We start from the raw sequence: 21861 nt of genomic DNA on the forward strand, positions 1-21861 counted from the left end.
CAATACACGCATAAAACGATGACTAAGCGCCCTTAAAGCACTTATCTGGATCAAAAGATAGAGAGAGAGAGAGAGAGAGAGAGAGAGAAAGAGTGACATAGATCGATCTCAAGACCCTGTCGATTCTCATGTTCACTCTTTTAGAAGCCTATAAATACCATCCAGTATCTTAAATGCGATCTTCTAGCTTCCATCGTTTTTCTCCCTCTCTCTTTTTTCTTTCTCCCCTCCCTCTCTCTCTCTCTCTCTCTCTCTCTCTTTCTTTCAACCGAAAATACACTTTCCTCTTCTCACACTTAGAATCCCCTGCAGATTCAGCCTATGTTTTCCCTTAAGTGGTCCGCCAAACTCTCCCATTGGCCACCTATCGAAACGACAGGGGGTAAGGTTCCTCGTCGTTGATCCTTACAAGCGAACCATGTTGTCGAAATGGAGCTGCCATTCTTGCTACGATCTTTCTAACGCGATAGAAGAGATTACTCGTACCTCTACTCCGACCACTTTGCGCACTATCGACATTTAATCCTTCATATCGTCGCCACATCATACGCGCCATCTACGATTTTTCGAACGCGATGCTTTTAAATCGATGCTTCGTAAATCGAGAGGCTAATCCAATGAATGTGAAAGCGTGATAAGCTTTCAGTGACGATCGAATGGCATTATGGGACGAGTGTATAATCGATTCATAAAAATCTGATCGAATGATTCGGTCGCAACATAGATTATCATAACTGGATTTAATATTCTCGATGATCCAGCAATGTACACAGTTCAAAACTATATTAAAGACAAATTATCAATATCTATCTAGGACAAGTAATAAGATAAAAAAAAAGATCTCGTAAAACGATCGATTAACAAGTGTCATTAGCTGTTTGACGAAATTAAAAAAAGAAAAAAAAAGAGATTAAATTTACAATAAGAATTATCGCCAATGTCGGATATTACCTTTTGCAAGGACATCACCGTTTGTGAAACTCAAAAAGAAAGAATGATATAAGGATGACGAATATGATGTATTTTCGTCCTAATCTCTCAAGACAGGAATATACGCCCTCTCGAAAAGAGAGGTTGACGCGATGAGAGAGAATCTAAGGACCCCTGGCAAGTCGCGTTGCAACAATCGGACCGAATGAATCTCTCAGAGACGTGTACTGTAGGGAGGCATTGTGTACGAGTTCCTACAGGCTTTCCTAATGACTCGGGACTGTCTCGATAGAAACAACGACGACGACGACGACGACGACGACGACGACGACGACGACGACAACGACGACGTCGGCAAGGACGTCGACTTTGCATTTAGCGAATGGTGCGCATCTTAAATCAGCACCCGGTACTTCTCTTTGTTTGTGCGTGTCTGCCTTAATGTGGTCGCGTAATTGCGGAGTCATGTTTTCGGTCGGTGCTATACTCACGACTGTCTTCAATAAGGAAGAGAGAGAGAGAGAGAGAGAGAGAGAGAGAGAGAGAGAGAAAGGGAGTAAGGAATACGAGCAGCTTACCAACCAACCACGAAATTCTAGGTTATACACATTGTTCAACGAAATTATATACCAAGGGATAAATCTTCTCTCATAGGCCAAGACACCTTCTTCCTGTCTATATCCTTGTTCCTTGGGTTTCTCCGTTATTCGGTGGAACTAACGTGGATTTTCATCTATTTTCTCTTTCTCTCTTCCTATTTCGTCGCGCGAATCAAATTAATTTAATTAAATCCACGTAAATCGACGAGAACTCAAATATCATGTTTGATGATTTAAAATGATAAAATTTGCTGGAAAAAAAAGAAAATAAATAAATAAATAACTAAATGTAAAAGACAGCGAGTTATTTCGTATTTTAAAACTTGATGGAAAAAGAAAAGTATAAATTATAAGGAAAAAAATAAAAAAAAAGGAAGAAAATAGGAAAAAAATCATGAAAGAATTCTTTCGTGAATCCTCGCAATGCAATGGTTCCCAGTTATTGCCGCGTTCCGATAAAATCCCGATTTTCCATTGAAAGTCAGAGGTCAGAAATGGAAGCCGGCGTGCTTGAATGGGACAGCCACGAAGCGCGTTTCAACTTCCAACCTATTTCCGCGTTCGTGGATTGTCCTTCTTTCTGTGCGAACAAGAGGAATTTTCTTTTTATCGAAGGTTTATTTATTCCCGTATTCTCCGTGAGGCCGTGTGAGCTTTTTTTTTAAAAGGTACGTCCCTCACCCTTCACCCTTCCACCATCATTGCTCTACTTTATGGTAAAACGTCATTGTACATTCGAGAGTTCTCGATTTTTTCGTTTACGATAAATCCTCGATTATTGATCGCGATTAGCTGAGGAATAAAAAATAATTCTCCGCGTCAAAAATATCGAGCTTCGTTTTTTTCTCGATTTAACGGGGAATCAGCAAAAAAAAAAAAAGAAAAAACAAAGAAAGAAAAGATAGAGAAAAAAATAAAAAATAAAAAAGTAGATAAATAAAATATCAAAAAGAAAGTACGATTTTATCTTCGTTGCAATTCATGTTTGCACGGTTCTACAGAGTACAGCATGGGGCTATCGTCCGAAGTATTCATTTCTCTCATGTACGATCGCGTTTTAGTCGCATCTAGCGATAAATGCGACCACGAGCGAGGAGTTTGAATTAAAACTGTAACTTCCCATTTAGATTCCTCGCACGAGTGTGCTTCCCATCGTACATTCCAGTTTATATCGGCTAAATTTGAATCTTCCCCTATCCTTGACTCTCTCTCTCTCTTTCTTTCTCTCTTTCTTTCTCTGTCTCTCTCTCTCTCTCTCTCTCTCTCTCTCTCTCTTTCTTGCTCTTCTATTTCTTTTGCAACTAGGTTATATCACGAGTAATAATAATCATTTCAATGCAACTCGGTTAGGCAGGCATAGCGTATCAGATACTGTTTTTGCAATAGTGATAGTAATAATGCAGTTTTATTTTTTTTTTCTTTTATTTTTTCATTTCGTGAACGTAAACATAAAGTCAATGCAGAAAAGCATCACAGGTGTTAGGTAGGTTCTGTTGTTACATACGCCTTATGGTATCTTGAATATCTTTCGTTTTCGGCTCAACGACATTCGTAATCGGTTAAGGAACATGAGAACATAATTTGTTCGAAATTGTTTTTGAGTAAAAAGTCAAAGATATCGTTCAAATTCGAAACGTGTTGAAGATTTGAATAAATCTTTCAATGTGGGTTCCATGGAATGATAATTATATCGCTTTAAATCGTATTTCATTTTCATTCGTTCGTGTTCCTCGTCGAAAATAGATTGAATTTATGGTAGGGATATAATGAATAAATTTTTAATTCTTTAACATGAAATATATTAAACATATTGCTTTAATTAAATCTAATTATATATTAACGATAGCTATCGTACAAATTAGATTTAATATATCTACATTTATTATTTATAATGAATATTATAAATAATGTATATATAAATATGTAAATATATATGTATACATATACATATATCGATCATATGTATTGAATATTAAAATATCAAAATCATAAATATTATAAGTTATATTCGAATGGAATGATATAATGTATAGATTTAATACCAAATTATGATATTACTATTCATTAACAATCATTTTCGTAAATGTTTCCTTCCTTTTCTGTTGAAAATTTAAATCTCAAGTCAACGAAGTTAATTTCATTTTCGGCGACAATCGGAGCAACGAGAGCGTGCTGTAAGAGTTTCGAATTAATTTCTACCGGCCCGTCGTTGGTCCCATTTCCATAAAGTAAAAGCCCTCTCGAAAACGTTGTCGTAACGATACTTTATGTTCTTCCGCGAAATCTCTCACCCTTCTTTCTTTCCAACCCCGCACAACCCCGATCCCATATACTTTACCGAATCATTTCTATATACCATGGTCTCGTCTCCGTGAATAAGAGATTTTAATATCCTGTCCTTTGATACTCTTAAAACTCGGCTGAGTTCAAACTGGAGATATCTATACGTACGATCCAATTCCCTGAATAGAGTGACTTGAAACGAATAGAGGTAGATACACGAAACTACGTGAACCCCTTCGTGCATGCCGTCTACCTACATACCTACATACCTATCTACACAGATACGCAGCGCGTATATGCGAATAGATAGACGAAGCTATAGAGGAAGGATATTCGTTTCGAGCATTTGAGCCGGCCGGTATGTAGAATGAATCCGCAATCAGAGACTTGGCTCGCAGTCAGAGTATAGTAGCATCGAGGGCTTGTCTCGTATACGTGTTCGCGTGAGAACAGATTCTCCTAGAAAACGAGTCGCGAAGCCTGAGAAAATCTATTTGGGAATAGAAAAAAAAGAGAGAGAGAGAGAGAGCTACTGAGAATGGCCTCGTTATTATTAAACAGACAAAAGGGTTATCTATGTATCTACGGCTTTATCTCACAATTTCCATCTCCTTTTTTCCTATCCTTTTCTCTTCTTTTCTCTGTCCCTCTTTCTCTTCACTTAGTTGTCTGGAGCTTTTCTTTTTTCCCCCATTGGGTTTTCGAAAACGACCCTCGACGGATCGGCGACATTCTACGTACGTGTCGCTTTACGGAGATTGTTCCTTCCTATCCCTCTCACCGATCGAGAATTTAAGTGCTCGGAAGCTGCGAGATTTCTTTAAAGAATCTTCAGATTTGGGTCAGGTGGATCTTCTTTCTCTTTACCGATTTACCATCCATCTATCTAGCTATCCAGTTGAATCTTTCCATTGGAAGATTTATTGGAACAAGAGAGTTTCGCCGATCCGTTTCGTCATCGTATCGAAACGAAACTACAAACCAATCAACTTTTGATCCATTTTCGACATTTACTTATGATTATTATTCTTATAGATATTGGATTTCTTTCTTTCTCTCTCTTTTTTATTTATTTTCCTCTCTTTCTCTCTCTCTCTCTCTCTCTCTTTCTTTCTTTCTCCGACTCAACAAAGGAAAAAAAAAGGAAAAAAAAGATAGCATCGGCCAAATGACAGACTGATGCATTTTCTCCATTAAATTTATTGTCACGAGTTGCAATGGTAAATTACGTTTTAGTGCTTCTATTTAGATCTTAAAAAATAAAAGAAGAGAAAAATAAAGAGAGAGAAAGAGAGAGAGAGATAGAGAAAGAGAGAGAGAGAGAGTATGTTTGGAGTCATCCTTTATTTATTTTCCTAGCAAACAAATTGCGAAAGAATGGGAAAAAGTCAGAGAGATAGAAAGCTTTCAAATTTATCCATCAACTTGTTTCGTACATGAATTCGCGTAATAATAGCCCTGGTAACGATCTTTTGACTTTGCGTCATTACGTTCTACACGTAATCATTCTGTATTCGCGAGAAATTAAACATTTTTATTGGAGAAAAGATGAATGAAATATTAGTGAATTATTATTGAGCTTTTATATACGTTTGAAATTTCCTCTATAACATAATATTATATCAATAATATTATATATATATATATATATATATATATATATATATATATATATATATGTTACGTATATCAAATAAACGAACGCGATAAAAAATCGGTAATAAATTGTACACATTGGAAAACATAAAATCAAACTCAATGTTAAATTATTTAATGGACAGAGATTGATCATCCAAGGAAAGAGAGTTTGATAAAAATAAAAATAAAACAAATAAAAAAAAAAATAAAAAATAAAAAATTGCAAAATTACAAAAAAAATAAAAATCAATCAAAGAGAAATCACAAACAGGGTTTCAAAGTCAACTTTCGGCAGATACAACAGACAAGCACGTTTCCACAGAGTGGGTCCTGTCCTAGAAAGTAGTCTAAAGAGGGTGAATCGGAGAGGGTGGTGGTGGATGGTCGCCGACGAAGCTTGCAGAGGCCGTACGGAATAGTGGAAAGTTGGCTGGAGGCGAGGAACTATAGTCTGGGGCTAACTTCGCCGTCGGCGTCGTCCGCATGGAGACGCGAGGGGTAGACGTTGGCACCCTTTGTCGGCCAACGGCGCATTGTTTCCCGCGGCTATAAATTGTCTCGTAACTCGCCTTGCTAGGCCCGCACTTCCTTCCTTCCTTCTCTTCCATCCTCTACCACTTCTCTATCTCTCTTTCTCTCTCTCTCTCCTCTCTCTTTCTCTCTCTGTCTGTCTGGCTATCTCTCTCTCTCTCTCTCTCTCTCTTTGCCAACCCTACCTTTTCGATCTTCCTTACCACCGAATAATGGTAGTCTCGAGTCCATGCTTCCTGCAAGAGCAAAGCTCCTCTACTGGCCTTCGGACCAAACAGTCCGAAACGATATTTCGGAGCTTTCTCCTCGTTGCTTCCTTGTTTATATGTGAGGAATACTTACTACTTACTTACTTACTTATCTCCTAGACGGTACACATGTGATATCATTAATAGACTCTTTGTTCGGTAACATTTAATGTTTCGTGGCCACCCGTCGAATTGTTCTTACCTTCTCGATACTTGAAATATAGTATAATATACTTTGAAACGATTATTATTCTCCGTGTTCGTTCTCGACCTAATATCGATCCGTATTAGATCTAGCTACATTTAAATGATCTACACGATTTACTATAGTTAGATACAGGGTAACGTTATCGTATATGAAACCCTATAGTATTTGTACAAGTAAGGAACTTACAATACTGTGGCAATGTTTCGAACTATTGTATTAATACTAATCGATAATTTTGTCCGCATATCAATGTCGTCTACGCCGGAACGATTGTTTTAGCAAAGCGTCAACTTAGATTTGTTCTTTTTCTCTTATCATCGCAAGTTTTTATAGTCATTTACAAAGAAGCTTTTTATAAGATTAAAAGTTAAAGTTATTTGATAAGTTGTTTTTTTTTTTACTAGCTTCTTAGTATTATCAAACAGTTTTATTATCATTGAAATGAAAAATTAATAAATTATTCTCAGGTTAATTAATAACTTCTTTTTTCGAAACTAGGATGTTATTAATATGAGACACTCTTAAGGTATTCTTAATATGAGATACTTGTAAAATATAGATGAGAAGTAAATTAACAAGGAAGATAGTTTCAAGTCGGAATTGAATAATAATACAGAATATTTATTTTGTTCGTGTTTCTATTCTAAGAACTATTTTGATGAACAGTGAATTTAACGCATCGAGTACTACAGAGAAGCCCGTGAATGTTATTGTGCTAATGATGATACCTTTATATATCATAAATTGTCATAAAAAGGCAAAAAGATAAATGACTTTTTAATTTTAATTGATAATTCAAATTTTTAATTTTAATTTTAAATAAGGTCTCATATTAAAAGACTTTTTAAATGTTTTAAAACAATTATCTCTGCATTCTTTTATATTTTCTTCATTTTCATAATAGATAATAGTATCTATGAAACTAATATTTCTCTTAAACATGCATAAATCAATGACAAATATAATGATAATAAAAATTTTGATATTTTCCATTTCTATTTGCGCACGATATTTAATTAAACTTAAATAATCCCGGTCAATCAATTAAGCAGTCATAAACAATGCAAGAGAATAAATCATCGATGATTTATCGTAATAAATGAATAAGTTATTTCATTTCTTTTGTACAAAGAAAAAATAAATTTTTAAGTTAATAAAAAAATAAACAATACGAAATTATAGGCCGATTTTAAATACATTTTATTTATTTGTACTATTCGTTTTTTTTCTTCTTTTTTCTAATCATTGAATACGAAATACTTACTTATTTCTCCGTTCAAACAAAGAAAAAAAGTAAACAGGAAGGAACCTATCAATAGCACAGGCTTGATAATCCGCTCGTCGTCTAGCTAAGTATTCTTATCAAGGGTATCCACGTTTCCTACAGGCTGTGTCCTTAGAAAAGAGTGTTTGCGCAAGGGAACCATTCTAACGGACATTGGATCAGGGATTAAATCCGAAAGGGTGTCTCATATATTTTTTTTTTCTTTTGTACCGTCCCGTTCGGTAAGGTTCTCGTGGGAGTCGAAGTTACTAGATAACTTATCTTTCTGCAGCTGCTTTTCAGTTCGACATCGAGCAAACATATTCAAAAAGTGAACGCATACGAAGATAATAATTTCATCGATAACAGTTAGTTACACTGCGATTAGAAAATTCGTAAAAAAAAGATCAAATTAAATTGATGATATATATATGAAAATATTGATCTATTTTATTCAACATCAATTTATATTTGTATGAATTTATTAATGGTTATGATCAATTAACTATCTCATTCGATATTCACAAATCATTGAAATACTTTAAAGTATGATACAATTATTACAGATCGATATGTCTTACTCGAATTTCTTTTTTTAGGAATTCGTTCTCCAAAAAAAAAAGACAATGTGATTCTTTATCATCGTAAGATTCAAGATAAGTTTCGTCTCTCGAGACAAATATACGGTTAGACCCCGACGGCAATATTTCATATTTACTAAATGCATTCTTTAGAAGAAATCGAGAAATCATAGGCATAAGCACTCTCGCTCGATCTACAAGACGGGACGAGGTTCTTCGAGTGCGATTTCTTCGTATCAGAATTGGGATTGCATTTTCCGTGCACCGACGACGTTGCAGTCTTTATCTTGGCTTACGTCCAGCCGCATGGATTATTAGATTCGTCGCGCAGGATTTTGTCGTTTTCTTCGATGCTTTTCAATATTGCCATTCTACATTTTATTTTCCCATTGTATTGCGCGTTTATCCTTCTTTCCTTCCATCTTTTTTCTATCTTTTTCTTTCTTTTTTCTTTTTTACTTTTTTTTCTCTCTTTTTTTCTCTTTTTTTTTACCATGGACTCCTTCATTTGTTCGACGAATCATTTCACATCTTTTACATTTAGATGTGCAATCGATTTCTCTTAATGAGATTCAAGTTTGCCATAGTTCTTCTTCGATCAAAGGAAAAATACCAGATAATGAAATGAAATCGATTAGAAATCAATTTAGAATACAGAAGTGATAGAGTAGTTTCAAAAGAGAACTAGTTGTATGATTGTAAACAATTCAATTCCGTTTCGATCCGAAAAGAAATTTGAATCGAATCGTACGATATTTTATAGATATTTTTATTAAATCTTTAATATCGAAATCTTTATCATTCTACCCAAGTGATAGAATATTTTTCATCGGTAAAGAAATCGACGATTAAACGAATAAATTCTCCAATTCACCCTTGGCCGTCATTGAACCAATAATCCAACAGCGAATAAATGGCTTTCGAAGGGAATCATCCAGTAAGGGCAATTTTTCCTTCTACGTTAGAGCTGAAAACATTTTCTCCTCTTTATCTCTTCGTTCTTCCTCTCCGTAGGTTTACGTTTCTATAACTAACACAGATTCCATGCGGAGTGGTGGCTCGAAAATACGACTCTAAATTTTCTATGTCGTCACTAAAATACGAACCTGGAACAGTGCTATTCCCCCTGTTCCCCGCTTCCTACTGTCTTCTCTTCTTCTCTTTTCTATTTTTTTCCTTTTCTCCTTTTCACGTTTCTTCTCTCTTATGGAACTAACAGGACTAAGGAGGATGCACCAAAGTTAGGATTTTTCGTCTAACCCGACCACATGATTGCCTAGGAAGCTGTACAAGTTCAAGTTGGACACAGCCAGAGTCTCTCTGTCTTGCAACAACATACCAACAACATTTAGGCTACAAAGTACGCGAGTTAGAGCTAGTCGAAACTTACTAGTTCGTTGTATATACAAACGTGAGAGGAGGATTTCGAGAAGAGAAGTAAAGAGAAGAGAAGGAAGAGAACGACGTTGGGCCGAGAACATCGAACTTGTCCTAAGGAAGGATTCTGGCACGAGCTTGGATTATATCGAGAGCGAGTGAATTCTCTCTCTTTCTCTCTCTTTCTGTCTCTCTCTCTCCTTCCCCATTCGGTTTTCTCTGGATACATAGAGATAATGTCGAGCCTTCCGTGGTATTCCGTGCTTCTCCTAAATGCCGGATGAAAAGCAACCTTTGCGACATTGTCTCTCACCGAGTTCCTGCCATTCCAAGTCCCTTTAGAAACTCTCCCTTACCTACTTCAGATTTCTCTTCCTTTCTCCCTTACTCTCGTTTTCCCCATCTCTCTCTCTCTCTCTCTCTCTCTCTCTCTCTCTCTCTTTCTCGCAAGACTTCGTATCGTTGCCATGTCGACTATGGAAGGAATTCTGAGAAAGCCGCTAATTGAAACTTGCTATCGAATCAACAACAAGGACGATACTAAGAACCGTATCTTTTTCATTCTTTCTTCCCTTTAGTCCTTTCTCTCACTTTCTCTTTCTCTCCTTCCTCCTACCACTTTCTTTCTCTCTTTCTCTCTCTCTCTCTCTCTCTCTCTTTCTCTTTCTCTCTCGTAATTGTTTTTCGACGATAAAAAGAAACTATAGTTTTTTCCTATCACCATCCGCTTTTTACCTCATCCCACTTCATTGTTCTTTGTTTCCTTAGCTTCGTTTCCTCTTCTCAATGTCCTTACTTTCCTTTTTCTCCCCTTTCATTCATTTCTTTCGATAGTTTCTTTCATGCATCTTACCAAGGTGTCCTAGCAAATCGAATCTTCTTGTGTGAGGTATTACGGAGAAGAAGAGACATTAAATGAGATCTGCATTATCACAGATCGTTGAACTGCACTTGCGGCGATGGTGTAAACTGTTTCTTAAATCTCCTTCTCTCTCTCTCTCTCTCTCTCTCTCTTTCTCTTCATGATTCGCTTTTGTAAAAGTTTGCGTCTTTGTAGTATATATTGTCTCACGAAATAAACTGATTTCCCGGATTGCATTCAATTTCGGAAAGGAATTACGTTTGATTTTATCGATTACTTGTTTACTTTTATTTAGGTTAGTCCAACGAGGAACTTTTTTGTCAATCGGCTTAAATAAAGGAAAATAAAACGAAAAAAATGTCCATAACTATACTATAAAGAAACAGAGAGAAAAAAGAATGAAAGATTCTTTTTTTTTTTTTTTTTTTTATCATTGAGACGACATACTCAGATAAGTAGTAGTACATATTACGTACATTCGACAGAATATCTCACATTCATGGGAATTCTGATATAAATTCTTCGTGTCTATGACATGTGACCAATATTTTCAAGCAACGTCATTCGAAAAGACGATTCGATATCGAGAATATCACGTCCGTGTACGCACGTTCTACGATGCTAGTTGAAGTAAAACGAGGACGACATTCGCAGATACAAACTATTACTGGACGTCGAGCAAATCCTCCTTCGTTCCCGCGGGAAAAAGAACGACGAGTCCCTGAACGAAAACAAGAAAAGTCGGAAGAGTGAGAGAGAAAGGCAGACGGGAAAAGAGTTTCCTTTAAATGAAACCGTCGCTTCTTCTTTAGTATATCGTATGAGACAGAAAGGAGAAAAAGACGGAAATATCGAGGATGAACATGTTCCGAGGAAACGCGAATGTAAAACAGAGAGGAAATATTCCTAAGGGAAAGTGGTGCAAAGAGAAGGAAAGAGAGAGAGAGAGAGAGAGAGAGAGAGAGAGAGAGAGAGAGAGAAAGAAGGAGTAGGGTGAATTTAGCCGCAGGCCGAGCAACTTCTTGCAAAGTTGACTTAAAAAACTGGAAAGGGACGGTAAAACGGCTTGATGGAGAACGATAGGGCGAGATAAGGATAAAAAAGAAGAGGGGAAACTGGACGAAGATTTTTCGAGGTAGATCCTCTTCGACTTCTTCTTCTTCTTCTTCTTCTTTTACTGCTTCTTCTACTTCTTCTGTTTCTTTTGCTTTCTCTCATCCTTCTTCCTTCTTTCCTCTTTATCCTTTGCTTCTCTTTGCAGAACAAAATCACTCCCTAGACTGCGAGATATCTTCGTTAAGATTAATCGCTACCCTCGAGATAATCGGTCGGTATAACGAGGATTAAGTACGGGCCGACGGTTTATGAAGAGAAAACGATTCGAGTTTGTCGTTAAAGAGTTTCAATTAACGCCATTATAGAGCCGCTTTTATGGGATTTGCTAAGATCGCTCGCAAGAATACGCGAGGACGTTAATATTTATGAGGATCAATTCCTTCGAACGGAGGCTTTCACCGCTATCAAGCGCTATCTCTGCTTTGTTGTAAATCCTTCCATTTATTAATGCATGTACTTACGTACGATCTAACGTTCTTATTTAATATCGTATTTGTTCGGTACTTTGACGAATCGTAATTGTATTTTATTATAGCGATTAAATTCTTCTGTTTGCATTTTCGTAATAAAAAAAAAAGAAAAAAAATAATAATAATAATGCAGTTGCAACAATCATTTCAATTTTAATTTCAAAAAATATGGAAAATTTTCAGTACAGATATACTATTTTAACAAAGCGAATTTTACATACACAATGGTTGGGATTTTATGATTGATTACATAGATTATCAAAAAAGTGATATATATATATTTTTTTAGTAGGAAAAATTTTTAATAGTGTTATATTTTTTTAACAATGCAAATTTCACATACCACAACGGTTGCGTTTTATGTTTGATTATATAGATTATTAAAAAAAAAAATAATGTATCTTTTTCTTTTTTCTTTTCTTTCTCTTTTTTTGTTCTTTTTTTTTCTTTTTTCTTTATCGAAAAGAAAATCTCTCGTACCAAGGAACAGTTTCGAAGTGATTAAATGGAAGATTGATCGACGTTGGTGGGCCACATGATTCTACGGCCAAAAGATAGCCGAGCTTTCGTTGGCTTTCGCGAGCTTTATCGGTGTTATCTCACGGAAAGGACGGTGCTCCCGGCGTCGGCACTCTCGTCTAATTAATCCCGTTTATCGAGACTTCGTTTCCAGAGACAGCAGCAACGGCAGCCTTGTCGAATTTCTCCTATACCGACAGAGTTAGCTTTTCGATGCTCTCAAAAGGCCTCCGATAACCAAATCGATCGATCGATCTCCGACGACGACAGGGTGACGTGACGCGATGGACTTTGAGAGGATTAAAAGGTCTTGATTAACCGATGAAGAGAAAGAGAGAGAGAGAGAGAGAAGTTTGTTAAATTTCCCTGGAAACAAATCGCGATACCTCTACCGAAATTTTCCTAACGCGTCACGTAGATAAGTACGTCATTCCCAGATTAAACGATAAAGCTGCTTCTTCTATAACGATTCTCGTGAAGAAAAATAATGAAGGTGGAAGGTCTAATGATTGGATCAATGAAAATAATGGTTATTTTAATCAAATGATATGATATAAATAAAATAATGATACTTAGTTCTGTTAACGCGTTAAACGATTTTACTCTAATGCCTCGCATTTATTCAATGTGACGATAATAAATGTTTAATCATTAGATCATTTTCGTTATTACAATATAACTTAATTAATAATTAATCGTAGTAGTTGATCATAAGAGTAGTCATTAATATTTGTTTTGAAAAGAAAAAACAAAAAAAAAAAGAAAAATATATATATATATGCAACAGCAGTTAGAAATAAAAACGAAGGATTGGAAATAGAATACTTACGTGACTTATATAGCGTTTTTCGCGAAAGTTACGTTCATGCTCGGACGCGCTATTACATTCAGACTGAAAGTTATTGTTTCCGTTCTTTTTGCCATAAATCTAAAAGGCGGCACCTCGTACGATCGTTCTGTCGGAAAGGAAATAAGATGAATGGTCTTCGCTTAAACTTTAAGTGGGATTTCTGACGAGGATTTCTAGTTCGACTTCGTGCGGAGGAGCTCGATGCTCGTCATCGTAGGAACGGGATATCCATTAAAATGAAAAATGAGGAACGTTGATGTGCGATCATTAGGACGAATGGAATTTGTTTCGACGTAAACGTCGTAACTCCACGAGAATACATATTAAATGAAACTTTTTATAAATCCTATTTACATGGATCTTTAAATTGTTCATAAAGAAAATCAAAGGTCACGATGGATTCTCCTTTTTTCTTTTCTCTTTTCCTTTTTCTATTTCTTTTTTTTTCCCCCGTGGAAACGAATATAATGAATATAATAACAAAACGTAAAACGATCCATTCGTTCAACTGGCTGATTTACAATGACAAATATTCTTTTGGAATTTAATATAAATTTTAACATTGATATGAATGGTGAACAACTAATGAAAAAGAGGAAAAAAATGGACGGTAAAGAATGTGAACCTATTGGAACGGCAATAATAGAATATTATCAGGACTCAAATATATCTGCAACGAAAGAGCGCACATTGACTGAATACCAGGAGGATTCTCATACAAGTATCGTTACTGGGTCAGCAGTTTCGTTTTAACGTACTACCTTTCTCAATGCCTAGCGATATTACTTCAACGTCGATAAAGCGAACAACGGCGATATGGTAGAAGAGAATGAGAGAAAGAGCAAGAGAGTTACCAAGAGTTTCGTGTTCCGAGCTAACGGCCACAGAGACTATACCTTAATCGAGTCAGCGATATAGTTTGTCCGCTCGTGATCCTCGACGTCGAGACAACGAGTCGCGTTGCTGTCGTTGCCGCCATTACTCCCACTCCTCTAATGCTCGTTTTACTCCGTGGACGTCGATTTTCTTTTATTGATGCTCTCTCTCTCTCTCTCTCTCTATATATATATATATATATATATATATATATGTGTGTGTGTGTGTGTGTGTGGGTGGATTCACGTGCTGCAGAAACTCGCAAGCTGGAACGGCTTAACTTTGGAGGAAGCGATTAATCAATCCTCGGACATCGGTACACAAGCGACGCCATTCTCTGAGAAATTTTCGTTCCTGAAATTTGAAATTAATTTCAAATGGGATCACGTTATTTCCTTCGTCCGTTTCTCATCCCTCCTTTTTTTATTTCTTTTTTCCTTCTTTTATTTTTCTTTTCTTTCATTCGTTTATATTCGACTAAAAAAAAAAAAGACGATTTTTAATTAATTGTCTTATTATTTAATACAATGATAATTTTATACGCTTTTAAAATATATAATGAGTTAATAAAAAATTCCATTGGTGCTAAGAAATGTAAATTGGATGGGATTCATTTCGAAACATTTTCACCGGAGAGATATTTAGAAAAATTAAACGACGTATCTCACGAGACATATTCTCTCCAAGAGGACAGAAATAAGAATTGTCATAACGCGGTGGCATTATCTTGGTGACGATACAAAAGATAGAATTGCCTTCTCCCTTAGAGGATGCGCTCGAAATAAGAGACAAACCTTTGAAGAAGAGAGATAAGTAAAGTTACGAGTTTCGAATAGACCGATACGCACGTTGTGTCTCGTTTGTTTCTGATCCTATCCTATTCTCACTAACGCCATGGAAACTGATAATGAGTCTGTAACACTTCTCTTTCGACGCATTTGCTTCATTAATTTCTGTAATTTTACTTGGAAGAGAATTCAGTATCATAATATATCTTACATTGATTTTTACTCTTGTTACTAGTAAGATTCTTTTTTTTTATCTTTAAATATCAAACTTAAAAAGATCTCCACGCGCGATATCCGACATTAATTTTCTTTTTTTTTTTTTTTGTTATACATGTACGTTGTTATATTCGTTTTTATTATTTTACAATAATCATTTATTTTCGATTATATCTTTGACATAAATTAAAATCTAGAACTGTAAAAATTAACCCTTCAACTGATCAGCCCTGTTTTATTTGATCCTTTTTGTCGTTATCGAAGATAAATGAAGTGAGGATGGTGAGGATGTATTAAATAGAGCTGAGACTTTCATAGTGCTCAGACAAGAAATGTGGGCTTTCAAATCCACCCTCGTATCGTTGTCCCACTTTTCAATCCCCTTTTCAAACGATTTCCCAGTTTGTCCTCTATTTCGTTCTCTCTCTCTCTCTCTCTCTCTCTCTCTCTCTTTCTCTCTTTCTGTCTCCCCCTCTCTCTTCCTTTCTTTCTATCTCTATCTCCGTCTTTTATTAGCAAAGCGTCTCTTTAACACGACTAAATCGGCTGCCTTTAATTAATGCTCCTTTAACGAAACATTAACCACGTCTTTTGCCTTTGGAAATGTCTACCAAGAGCTCCTCCTACTCTTTCTCCATTTCTCTCTCTCTCTCTCTCTCTTTCTTACACGTACACATACAGATAAGAATGTTATCACGATAGGATCCGATGTTTTGCTTCTATTCAACATGGAACATCTGTATTCAAAGTCGACTAAGCCGCTGATGAAATAATATATTATAATTATTCTCGTTTAAACCCATCGATATTTTCTATATTAATAACAATGAATAGATTGGAACGGATATAGAGAAATTTTCGAGAGTATCTCTTTCTCTTTCTCTCTTGTTACATAAAAAAAGAAAAAGAAAAAAAATATATTATTTCGAGACCCAAGATTATTTTGAATATTAAAATGGATAATGTCCCTGACGAGATTTAGATTAGTCAGAAATACCATTCAAAGAAGTACTCTTTAGTGAAAACATAGAAATGTGGAAAACTTCATCAGAGAAACGTATAAGCTTTCGAGAAGATTATGGGACTCTATGCAAAATTATAGATATATAGGGAAGTACAAGTAATAATATAGAAGATTTTAAGTTGGTTTAACAGGGAGAAGTCTGATAATGTACGCACACTTCGATCGAATTAACTTCGAAAGGGTCTACGCGTTGATAGAATATATCTGTGCATGTATTAGGCAGACGTAGAATGTACCTAACCAAAACGTCAGGCAGACCTTCCGCTCTTATAATATTAGCAGCTGCATACGCGTCCGCATTATCAGCCTATTGCTACGGAAAATCAAATTCAGCGTCGCTTTAACCACTCGTCAAAGCCGAGCCAACGAAAAGAGACACTCTCTGATATAATGTTCTACGACGGCTTACTTTGTAGAAAATATTCGTCGGTTCATTAATGAAAGTCAAAGCGGTTGAATTGGATTAATATATCAGCAGGTATATTCACTAAAGCGAAAAGATTATCGAATTAATATCGCTATATAGGCTCGATGATGGTAATTGATTTAATAGTAACTTAGTAATTAGTCAAGAAATGATCTATTCGTTAATGTATTGTAATAAATATTTCGAGAAAGTATCTTCGAGTTTATGATTTTTATTTTACTTGATAAATATGGAATCATCGGATTGAAATAAAATATTCATTTTATATACAGAAATAGCGAATGATTAATATGGAAAGTTTAAATAGATTTGGTCTAGTTTTAATATAAAACGAATGCATATTTAAAGGACAGATCTAGCGACATTTAATGCAGCTTTTCTCTGAGTCCTTCCTATCTTCTAACCATTCACAGAGTATCTTGTATTTTTTCTCAAGTCATAGGATAAAATATTAAAATCTTCGTGGTAAGCAGCCTCCGTTTTTACGGTCTGGCAAAGCTTCGAACAGGGGTCGTACTGTAACATTCATGAGCTGAGGCTTTCAAAAAGTCGGCGCCATCGATTTTCTTTCATTGGATCTTGTTTTATCTCTATTTTATTATTTACGAGGTTAACGCTGCTTTTCTATTCGCTTTTCTCGATATTTTTATCTTTCTTTTTCTTCTTTCACATTTTTCCTAATTCAGTATACATATACACACATACACACACACACACACACACATATATATATATATTTATATACATATTTTTTTTATGGCAATATCTTTTGATATTAATCAAGAATACTGTTTATTATGAATTAGGTTCAAATGATAATAAGTAATCATTTGTTTTACCGCGAGTTATACGTAAATAAAGCGAAATATCATAAAACTAATGTAACCGAGTGGAAACATCGATGCTGAAACGAATTGCTTATCCATGTGTTCACTGTCGTCCATTTCGATCTTCCGAAAGAGGAAAACCAATGTGGTTTTTGTCAATGTGAAGAGCAATTTCGCCTCGCTGTAACGCAAAAGCAATTGTTACATTTTCCATTCGGCCTTCCGCAATTAGAATAATAATAAACGGGCAAGCTCCACACATCGGCCATGCGATTATCGTTATTATCTCTGGCACGCACGAAAATATATTCCTTTTCATTCTCACCAAAAACGTTCTCACCTGTGAAAATAATTTTAAGCACTGTTATATTAATGCATCCGAAATTATCACGCTTGTAAAATTCGATAATGGAATCGTTCGCGCTAATGAAGCATTCTACGAAAAAGGCTAACAGCGCGTACTCGATAATAATTTCTAATAATTAACAATTTTGTAATATACGTGTTGAACGTTCGATGCGCACGATGGTTAATTCTTTTAACCATTTTCATCATTTATAAACGACTAATCCTTTGAAATTTTAAAATTTAATCTGGATAGAATCCCATAATGGATGTTCGAGTTATTTCATTTATTAAATATCGAAAAAAAAATAACCGATATGCAAAGAGTTAATTTTTTTTTTTTATGTTGAAATCAATCGATCGAACGCGTTTAGTTCCTTTTGCAATTTATATTTTTTATATATTGGACTGATTCATAAATAAGAGCCGTTCTATCGTAACAAATTCTTTAACGACATGTATATATGTATATACGAATTAATTAAATATTTATGATGTAACGAGATTATGCGAAAGAAAATTGGAAAAAATCGAATACAATGCTCAGGCTTCTTCGTCAATTTTTCCTTCTTTTTTTTTTTCTTTTTTTTTTTTCTTTTTTTTTTTTTAAGAAAGTTACGAATCGATATCGTGAAATGAGTTCCTTTATCGTTCTAGTAGACAAACGATTAACAATGAATTTTCATCAATTCCGATGTCTTCCAAAGAAAAAAATAATAAATTGATCGAATTGTAGAAAATATCGAGAGATGAAGGACGAACAGATTTATTTTTACATTGGTACACTTTGAAACGATAACAAATACGTATACATACATATGCATTTTCACGAGTAATATCTTTTATGAGTCTGTACGTGTATCGACCGCTTTTGAGATCGCCCATGCGATCGCGTGTGTGTGCGCGCGTGCATGTGTGTGCACATGTGCATGTGTGTGCATCAGTAAAAAGAGCTATAAAATATTTGACCTTTATTTATCCATAATCAACTCTGCGAATGAAACGCAGACAACGAATGTGAATAAAAAATAAATAAATAAAATAAAAATTGCGTGTGTCGAAAGCGTATCCCGTGATTTCATTCGCGTTTCTAAATTCGACTATATCGTTCTCATTATTATTTATATTATACCGAAATTTATAGAAATGATATTTGTATTATTTGTGGAAAAAGAAATTTCCTTTTTTTTTTTCTTTTTTTTTTTTCATTTATCTGCGAAAACGAAAGAAAAACGATTGTCCAGAGAATCGTGCGAGTATTTGCATCCGGGAAATTCTATTTTGAAAGAAACATATCGCCTCGTCGTTGAAAAATATCTGTCCTTTTCACTCGTCGTTGCTTATGAATGAAATGTTTCCTCTCTACTCCTCCCACTCTCTCCTCCCGCTCCACGCTCCATGCTCTCTCATACTCGAACTCGCTCTATGATCGTCCTTCGTATTTTTTTGCTCGCTTTGCTACCGAAGCAAGGCCTTTCGACGACTTCATTTTTTCCTTTTTTATCCCCCTCCCGCTTTCCCAATTCAAGCTCTCTCGTCGGCGAATGCATTTTCAAGAATTTATATAGGTCACACTTCGAGCGGAAACGTACTACGCGAGTCAATATTTCCCTCCACGGCAATGAATGGATTTGGATATTTTGACCTCTTTCCATTCTTCCATCTGTATTTACAGAATCACAGATTGGTGTGTATACACGTATAACATATATATATATTTCCAAAATAATGAACGAATACTAAGAATTATATTGTTTACAAATAAAAATTTATATACTTCCGTGGTAAATATTATCAATTATTTGTTTTATCAATAATAAATGTATTATCGGCTGTTATTATTTTCCGAAAAACATTTCACAAATACAAAACGATTCTTAATCAAATATGCAACATTTTTTACTCATACAATTTCTATCTCACAAATACATATTTATTTAAAATACTTATTAAAGATATCAGAATAATTAAATATTAATTCATATGTTAAAACATTTCTATCATATATAATACATATACATATGTATATATCTACATACATATTTTGATCGATGATCGGTCTATATATTTGCAAACTCGACTCTTGACTGCTAATATATGTATGTATATATAGACGCATACACACACACGCACACACACATATATATATTTGCACGAGTCATTGAGATGTACGTACGTAAAACCAGAAGCGAATTCAGGCGAGAAGAACGAGTCGAGTCGAAAGGGAAGACGGTGGGAAGGCCGGAGGCAGTTTACCAGGCAAGCAGACATAATCTGCTATCACACCGCAGATAATCTCTTTCTCCCTTTCTCTTCGCTTCCCCCTCTCTCCACTTCTCTCTCTCTCTCTCTCTCTCTCTCTCTCTATATATATATATATATATATATATATATATATATCTATCTATCTATCTCATTTGCCTTTTAAAGTAGCTCTCTGTCGTCCTCTTACTTGTCCTACAGTACTCGTATGTACCTGTGCGCGCGCAATCGTACGCGTGCCCACACGTTGTCGTTCTCTCCTTCCGTGTCTCCTCCTCCACGTGACACCCACACGAGAGAGCACTTATCACCATAATACCCTGCACGAGCACATAACCCGCCGTGTCGAGATATTATAATAACCGGCACTCGAGCTCGCGTATATCATGCCGGCCGATAAATCTCCGCTGCTCTCTTTCTCTTTAACGTCATCCAACGTATCTCTCTTCTTCGTCTTTTCATCTTCAAACTTTTCTTAGATGGTCTTGTATAATCCTATCGTATCTTAAATCAAAAGATAATTAATGTAAAATCAAATTCAATTATCATATGATGACATTACGTTTTATCTAACATTTGTATAAAATTTTTGTAGATGAAAGATCGATAATTGATGTATAATGTTCGAAATATTGTTGTATTTTGATGATAAAAAAAACACAAATACAAATAAAACAAGATTGATGAAGATAGGTATTGGTGAAATGTAATGTGTTAAAAAGAATGTTGGAACAGACAGCTTTGTCTTTTAAAAGAATAATGAACGTAATAAATATTTGTCTCACGTTTTAATACATTTCTAAACGAGAAAAATGATTTTGAAGGAAGAAAAATATATAATTTAAATAATATCGAACGACAAAGTGAGCGATGAATAATAATGTTACATGTCTCAGATGTAGCCAATATTTTCTAGTTTGGAACTATTTACATACTATGCATTCCAAGCACGTAGATATAACATGTGTTTCTCTTCATGTTCTCTTTATCTTATAATTAAGTGACAATCACAGCTGTATATATATATATATATATATATATATATATATATATATATATATATATATAACGATATATATTTCACGTAACATGTGTTTAATGTTCTAATATTTTTCATTTTTTCTTTTTTATAACCGTTCATCTATCTTATACACCTCACTTATCGCTCTTTCGTCGGTTTTACTTTTTCTTTTTGGCCACATTTTGCCATGCCGCTTGTCACGACGTATCTCTCGATCCTCATTCGGATCTTCGATCGTGATTCTCGTCGCGATCCTTGCTACGGATGTCCCTCATCACTTTGGACAGGCGACACGCTAAGATCGCTTTAACGGGCTCGTTAAGCTCGTTCTCTATCAGCTTTACGATCGCCCACATATCTAACACTATCAATGTGAGCCTATATAAACTCTACTAAGTGTATATATGTTTGAATGTATGTAGTAGTAAATTGTATATGCATGCATAATTCTGCAAAGAATGTAAGAAACCGCGTTAATTACCATCTGCCCTGTTTTCTATCTTTAAAACATAAATATTTACCGTTCGAATTCAATGATCTTGTTCCACATTTTGTTATTATCGTTTCTTATTTTCAATGAATAAATCTCGTTGTAAAAG

The 21861-nt window shown here is 35.1% G+C and overlaps 1 protein-coding gene and 1 long non-coding RNA gene across 5 annotated transcripts in view; one reads left to right on the forward strand and one right to left on the reverse strand.

Moving 5' to 3' along the window:
- LOC124431807 overlaps positions 1 to 21861 on the forward strand; it is a 404139-nt gene that overhangs the window by 37452 nt on the left and 344826 nt on the right. The window lies entirely within an intron of this gene.
- Positions 15521 to 21305, reverse strand: LOC124431830. Its single transcript, XR_006944140.1, has 3 exons — positions 21173 to 21305; positions 20156 to 20745; positions 15521 to 17974 (listed from the first exon to the last, which is right to left on the reverse strand). It is a non-coding gene; the product is annotated as an uncharacterized LOC124431830 (long non-coding RNA).

Source organism: Vespa crabro, chromosome 1, assembly GCF_910589235.1.
Source record: "Vespa crabro chromosome 1, iyVesCrab1.2, whole genome shotgun sequence".
Taxonomy (NCBI): Eukaryota; Metazoa; Arthropoda; class Insecta; order Hymenoptera; family Vespidae; genus Vespa; species Vespa crabro.